The following is an 8251-nucleotide window of genomic DNA, read 5'->3' on the forward strand; positions in this document are numbered from 1 at the left end:
GAAGCAAAAGGGTAAATCAGGGAAATTTTGGTTATGGTCAATGGCAACAATCAGAACCGTTGCAAGAGCTTAATCGACAACAACCACCGCCGGTTGTCCAACAACACGTTCAACAACCGCCAGTTATACAACAAGCACAACAACAACCACCGGTTGTTGTTAATCAAGTTCAACCGCCACCAATTGTTCAACAACCGCAAGGGCAACCTCAAGATCAACAATTCCAACCACAAATGCCACAACCGCAGTTTCAACAACAATTTGCGCAGCCAAGGCCCGTTTATAGGCAAATGGGCCAACCAAGAGTACCAATGGGGGTACCAAGAAGGCTCGTTGTAGTATAGTGGTGAGTATTCCCGCCTGTCACGCGGGTGATCCGGGTTCGTTCCCCGGCAACGGCACCAAAATTTGACGTGAGGTCGAAGACTCACTCAAAAATAAACCGATTACAACTATTAGATAGCGGTAAGCGGGTATCGAACACATGGAGTTTGTGGAAAGTGCGTTACTGAGTAGCTACAAAATTACACTAAATTAAACTAAATGCAAAGTAAATTCAAGGAGTTGGTTGTTTGGATTTGATTAACGAAAATAGCTAAAACAATAAACGAGTTTTAAACAATATAAGAAAGAATGCTCTCTCCCGATTTCAGGTTTTCAATATTGATACAGTTAACGTTTACTTGTGGGATGAACTACATAAACATAGTTCGTGAAAATGCATTTGACGGTGTTAAAAGAGGACTAAATACTTGAATTATGAAAACGCAAGGTTGTCACTCAACAATCGGTTTATGTAGTTAACCCTAATTCTCTTGTACTAAATCTCGATTGCCTATGGCACCAAAAACGGATAATCAAGAACACGGATTTACACTATATTAACAATTACTAATCAAAATCCTAATCGCCATAGTAATTTAATCATGGAATCAAAACACTATCCCACAAATAACATAAACGAATAACAAGTAATCAATTGAAACCCTTACAATTCTGGAGAGAACACAAATAATACTAGCCACTCATCATTCGGTTCATCATAACATAAATCAAAGTATGTGGATGAATCTCCAATCCAATTCAATGATTACAATCACCAAAATCAAATACTTGCTCTCCAAAATTCGTCTCTAAGGTGTTTGGGATGAAAAGATAATGAAAAGACAATGAAAAATGGATTAAAAACAAAGAAAACGGAAGTTACAGCTCTCGGACCGTGGCCCAGGGTGGTCTCCACGGTCTCCCAAAGCTCACGGTACGGTGTAAACTGTCATTTTTTGTCAGTTGGACCGTGGCCCATGGTGGAGCTCTTTCTCATTTTCTTCATATCTTTCTCGTTTCAACTCCGTTTTCTTCCCCGTTTTCGGCCACGTTCTCGTGATTTCATCTTCTATCTCCTCATACCTGCAAATAACCACACAACAGTAGTTATCTTGTTCAAATTAACACTTAATACATATATTTTTATATCATTTAAGCACACTTACGGGTCATCCTCCGATGCACCCGTCACATCCCCACACTTAACCGTTGCTTGCCCCCAAGCAACATCTCAACACAAACTTTTTATTAATTTCAACTTGTAACCACCAATCTTACCACAATTCCGGTTCAGTTAGGGTCCCAAGTCATACCCTATTCCTTTGTTTTTATCGATTGCACTAGTTCACTTGACTTTCCATTTAAACCATAGATTTCTTACCAAACCTAACATGCTTTCGGTTTTTACCTACACATAACACACATTTACACATTAACCTTTCCTTGGTGATCATACATACATTTCCAAAACTAATCAATTCTCCTCGCATACGCTTGTACAATCATCAAATCTCCACCTATGTAAATGCTTTTGACATGAATACAAATCAAGAGGTCTTAAAACGGGTTGTAATGGGGCCAAGTGTAAGGGTATGGAAAGGAATATTGAAAGTAGCTCAAGCAACCCGATCCGACTTATTACAAACAAACTAAGAAAACAATGAAATAAACAACTATAAACATTACTAACTTCTCTTTTTCTCTTTTCTTTTTCTTTTTTTTCTTCTTTTTTTTCGCACAATACATAATACTTTGAACAGTGCATACATAAACATTGCAACTCTAATACAAACATATTTTTTTTGTAAGCATAATAAACATAATGTTTAATACTAATTGACAAATACTAAAACAATTACATAGAAACCTATTAAGTCGGATCATTTTGCAATATAACACCGGGTTTGATCGAATAAAAGAATAGGCCCAATAAAGTTTTCTAAAGGAACCAACCCCCCGCCCCTCTCATATCCACGCTCATATATGTAATGTATGAGGCCCAACCCCCCAGAACCCACACTCTCACTCATCCAGACGAGACTTAACCTAAGTGCCTCTATCACTTTTGCACTCATGCCACGCTAAGATCTCGAAATGCACTAATTGTACAAGTTCTATCGGAGAATACAACCTTCTCACCAACCAATACTTTCTCAATTCTCAAGTGTAAACGAATATGTTATGCAAGTTATTACACCGAAAGCATGCTAACCTTGATTAGAAAACTACATAATCTCCTTTTAAAAACAACTAGGCATATATGTTATCTAGGGAATTGTGACCATGAAAAGGGACCAAAACCTTACCCCGCCATCTTACCACTTTCCGGTTTCTTTAAAAAAAAATTTAATTTTCAGATTTTTTATGTTTTTATTTTTATTTTTTATTTATTTATTTATTATTATTATTATTTTGAAAAATTTTGAAAAAGAAAATTCCCCCATCCCTGCACTTGGAATACATTGTCCCCAATGTATGGTTTTGAGAAAATAAAAACAAAGACACTACTAAGTAAAACTCCACTTCCTTCCATGAAAAACCCGGTTTGTTCCCAACACAATGTCGAAGAAAAATCCATAAGAATTTCCCCACACTTGGTTTTTGCTAAGATGGTATGCTTAAAATACCATTAATAACAAACAAACTAGAAGTTATAATGCAAACTAAAAATATACAAAATGAACAATTACCACCTTTATGAAACTTTACGACATTCAAGGTGGGTGACTGGCCTAATCTCGTGCAGCCTTCTCGTTATCAGCACACTCTTTTTCAAGCAACTGTTTCCAATCTTCCGGAAAACCATTGTCGTGCCCGAACATCCTCAATCTCCACCCTGGATCATTTAGGTTAGGTGGATGTCTCACTTTCGTCTTCCTTGGTCGGCTACCTTTTTCTACCACCTTCTCACTCTGTTGATGCTCAACTTCTTTGTTCTCAACGAACCTGTCAATCACAAAACACTCCACTTTCGTGTGATCCTTGCTCAAGGATACACTCTTGTTAACAAAATCCGCCTTCAGGCTTTCCTTGTAACAAAAGGGTCAGCAGTATTTTCAAATAATAATAATCGTTTATCGATTCCCGCACTTTATTCCCAGTGTACCCTTTGCACAATCAATCACTGCAAGCGAAGTGGCAAGGAAAGGTCTACCCAATATAACTGTGGGTTGCATGTTAGTTACATTTTTAGCATAATCAAGTACTAAAAAGTCAACTGGGTAACAGAAATCCTCCACATGTACCATCACATTATATATCATGCCTCGGGGAAGTGTATGGGTTTGATTCGCTAAAACCACGGTGGTATTTACTTTTTGTAGCGGACCAAACTCATACTGATCATATAAACTACGGGGCATGATACTAACACAAGCTCCAAGATCTAGCAATGCCCAATCAGTTTTAAATTCACCAATTTGGATTGATAAAACGGGCACTCCTGGGTCTTGAAGTTTAATCGGGATTGTATTATAATCAACACTCTCATCCCTTTATTTTGGTTAATTTGTCATTTAAACATTTATCACAAGAACAATTTTCACAAAAAGATGTTTCATTCGGTTTTAGTTTAGAGTTATTTTGAAAAATTGTTTCATAATTAACCACATTTTCAATCTCATTACTAATATCTTCCACCACCCCCTCAACAAACTGTGGTGTTGGACCACTTTGAACACTAGAAATTTCAAAATTAGGTAAAAGACTTACCGCATTGATATGCATGTTGTTCCCCTTCTTTAAACTCGAGCTATTTTTCTTCAAATTCGCCACATCGGTTGCAAGTTGACCACACAAAATTTGACGTGAGGTCGAAGACTCACTCAAAAATAAACCGGTTACACCTATTAGATAGCGATAAGCGGGTATCGAACGCAGGGAGTTTGTGGAAAATGTATTACTAAGTAGCTTTATGATTAAACTATATTAAACTAAGTGCAAAAGTAAATTCAAAGAGTTGGTTGTTTGGTTTTGCTTAACAAAAATAACTAAAACAATAAACGAGTTTTAAACAATATAATAAAGAATGCTCTCTTCCGATTTCAGGTTTCCAATGTTGATTAAGTTAATGTTTACTTGTGAGATGAACTACACAATTATAGTTCGTGAAAATGCGTTTGTATGTGATAAGAGAGGACTAAGTACTTGGATTACAAAAACGCAAGGTTGTCACTCAATAATCAGTTTAGTATTGTTAACCCTAATTCTATTCTACTAAATCTCGATTGCCTATGGCACCAAGAATGGATAGTCAAGAACACGAATTTATACCAAACTAACAATTAAAAACAAACTCACAATCACTATAGCAATATAATCATATGATCAAAATACTATCTCACCAATAACATAAACGATTAACAAATATCCAATTAGAAACCCTTACAATTCGGGAGAGAACATAAAGAGTACTAGCCACACATCGTTTGATTAATCATCACCTCAATTAGGTTAATCGTACGAATCACAAACCCAAACGAATGATTACAATCACCAAAGTCTTGTTCTTCTACTCAAAAATCCGTCCCTAGGTTGTTTATAATGAAAAGCTATGTGAAAATACAATGAAAAACGGATAAAAACAAAGAAAAACGGAAGTGACAGCTCTCGGACCGTGGCCCACGGTGACCACCGTGGGCCACGGTGGTCTCCACGGTCTCCCAAAGCTCATGGTACGGTGTAAACTGTCATTTTTGGTCAGTTGGACCGTGGCCCACGGTGGAGCTCTTTCTCATTTTCTTGTTTTCTTCATATATTTCTCGTTTCAACTCCGTTTTCTTCGCCGTTTTCGCCCATGTTCTCGTGATTTCATCCTCTATCTCCTCATACCTGCAAATAACCACACAACAGTATTTATCTTGTTCCCATGAAATTAACACTTAATACATATATTTTTATATCATTTAAGCACACTTACGGGTCATCCTCCGATGCACCCATCACTTAGAAGAATTCATATTAAAAAAATGGAGGAAAGAATTCCATCCACATGGAAAGGAAGACGAAAATGAAATTCCTTTCCATGGGAATAAGGAAGACAACTTCCATCCCACTTGGAAAGTGGGATAAATTTGGAAGCTCTTTATAAGGGATGGAGTTTCCATAGTAATATTCTTTTATGCTTAGCATGCACCAAGTGGTCCTAGCGAAGGGTACATAGCACCCGACGCGCAAGTGAACGGGCTCGGGCGATGGCGATGGCGACGGGCGTAGGGCACTTTGATGGCGCACTTTGCACATCGCCGCGAGCCGCTTGAGAGCCACCTTATTGTTTTAGGAAAGTAGAAGCGAGGCCAAGAAGTGACAAGATATAAAAGTACAAGGACAAAAATGAAAATTTTGATTTCAAGACCCATTGCGATACGCGATGGATCAACGGAATATCGCGATGGGCACATCACATTGCCTCAGGATGGGCGGTGTCGCGATACGCGATCGCCCAACCTTTTGGGTCATCGCGATATTAGGCGAAGTAATCGTGACACGTGGTGCCACGTGTCAACACGTGGCAGGTCTACTAGGTGACCAATCAGGCCTAGTGCGGCGTCACGATACGCGATGGCCGAACTTAAAGTTCTATCGCGATACGCGATGGAATATTATATTCAGTAGCGGTTAACAGATCCATCGCGATACGCGATGGATCCTTTTTTGACCCATCGCGTATCGCGATGGGTCACAATCTCATCGCTATAAATAGGGGTGTCGGGCTCTGCTTTATGCATCCCAAAATCTCATTCCACATTCACGTGTCTCAAAATACGTGCTACAATCCTGCAGTCCCGACGATCTGTTCTCAAAGTACGTGCAAGTGTTGAAGCCTTGTTTGTTTGTATTCTCAATTAACCACCGACAAGTAGAAGTGCTGCCGTGTCGAGCTTAGGCATTTCCTATAAACTAGCCATACAAGGTATGGGTACTGCCCGATTATTTTATTATATATGGCTTAGACCCTAGTCGGGGGTATAGTCTATACCTTGGTAAGATAAAAGGTGAAATGTAATTTTATAAGACAAGTGTATAGATAAAATGTTATTTCTTTATAATTATAAATATTTTATAATGTTTCTTAACAAAGAAGAAACTTAGTATATACGTTTCTTCATGAAGAAGAAACGTAATGTTTTATGAATAAATGTTTTGGACTAAAGATCCATGTATAAAGAAATATTTATCAAGGTAATGATTATGCAAATAGACTAAAGGTTTAAAGCTAGATCGTTGATCTAGTATTTATACTTGGTTATTATCGTACTATAGGTCCGAGGTAACTTCAAACCAGCATCAGTGAAAGCGCTGATCAAAACAAAGGTGAATACGCTCATATCTATAAAACTCTTTAATCGAGTTATTTACCCAGAAAACAAAGTTTACATGGTATAATGTATCCCTAAAACTTTAGTATCTGCTGGCAATTAGGTTAGTTATACTTGTGTTTGGATCCTTACATATGTGGGCAGAGGGTGGGCATACCCCACCACGCTTGGTACCAGGTCCCCATCTTGTTGAGCCAGTCTATAGGGCTGTGAGGGTTGGACTAATATGATATAATTGGTACTCCAGTCTAGAGGGTTGCTGATTGTTTCGAGTATGAACTAAAGGTTTTCATAAATGTTTTAGCATCAGCATGTTCACCAGCATGTGTTGCTGACGTATTTTATAAACTGTTTTACAGGTAACCAAGAGTAGACGTTTGGAGTTGGAGTTTAGCCGTTAGACGATCTGATGGCTCATGAAGTTCTAATATTAAAAATATTGAAAATTATGGTTTTTAACTTCAACTCTTTTGTAACAAACTAACGGGTGTTTAATTCCCGTCTGTTGGAATATATTAATATTTTAATCATAACTTCCGCTTTACAACCTTAAACTCTGATATATTTACAAAACATGTACCAACTATTGATCACACGCCTAGACCCTAAGTCGGGATGTGACACTAATATATTTTATTAACTGCATCATCATTATAATTGATTATAATAAAACAATACAAATAAAAGAAAAAAAAATAAAACATAGTAGGGTTTTGATCTCCCCAAATAAACCCAAAAATAATATACCAAGAAAAGCGAAGAAGGCGAAGAAACTTGATGGTCTTTGCTAATTGAACTGTAACTAATCCGGAATTTAAGAAACTCAATTCATAGTATTTATGGGTAATTTGCTTAAAGAGTCAAGTTATTCTACAAAGGGGAACAAAAATGAAAAGTATGAGAAGAATTTGTAGCCATACAAAAAACCCCTCAAAACAAATTTAAAATAAATAAATAAATCATAACTCAAAAATTTAATAAAAATACGAAAAAAGTAAAAACACACACACACACAATGGTGAGTCAAAAAAAGTCGTGTCTTTTTTATTACCATTGTATTTTGTGTTTATTTCCGTCATTGATTGTGTCTTTTTCCTTGACATTGTGTCTTTTTTTTCTTTATATTGTGTTATATTACTCAACATTGTGCTATATTTTTTTCAGCATTGTGTTATATTTTGTGATTTATTGTGCCTTTTGTTCATTTTCATCATTGTGTCTTTGATCTGGCATTGTGTCTTTTCGTCATTTTTTTTGAACGGGAATGATGGCTGAAACATTTTAGTTTTTTTTTTATTTTTTTCATTTTTTATTTATATTTTGAATTATGATTTTTTTATTATTTTTTTAATTTATTTTTAATGGGTTTTTTGTGTGGTCGCAAATCCTTCTCACACTTCTCATTTTTGTCTCCATTTGTATTTTAACTTTACCATTTGCTTTAATTCCCACACTATTATTAATCTTAATTAACTAGGCTAGTAACCAGTGTATCAGATAGAAAGAAACTATAACAATGTAAAATAAATAAAAATGTTCAATAAAAGAACTTGGGGTAAAATATTGCAACGACCACGACATGACCTATTTAAATTTTAACATATTTATAC

The 8251-nt window shown here is 36.5% G+C and overlaps 1 non-coding gene across 1 annotated transcript; it reads left to right on the plus strand.

Annotated features, from left to right (window-relative positions):
* Window positions 1-328: 328 nt before the first annotated feature.
* TRNAD-GUC (transfer RNA aspartic acid (anticodon GUC)) lies at window positions 329-401 on the plus strand. The gene has a single exon. It is a non-coding gene; the product is annotated as a tRNA-Asp (tRNA).
* The last annotated feature ends 7850 nt before the right edge of the window (window positions 402-8251 follow it).

Source organism: Bidens hawaiensis, unplaced genomic scaffold (genome assembly GCF_021521415.1).
Source record: "Bidens hawaiensis isolate Kalapana, Puna unplaced genomic scaffold, B.hawaiensis_p1.1 tig00014645_1, whole genome shotgun sequence".
Taxonomy (NCBI): Eukaryota; Viridiplantae; Streptophyta; class Magnoliopsida; order Asterales; family Asteraceae; genus Bidens; species Bidens hawaiensis.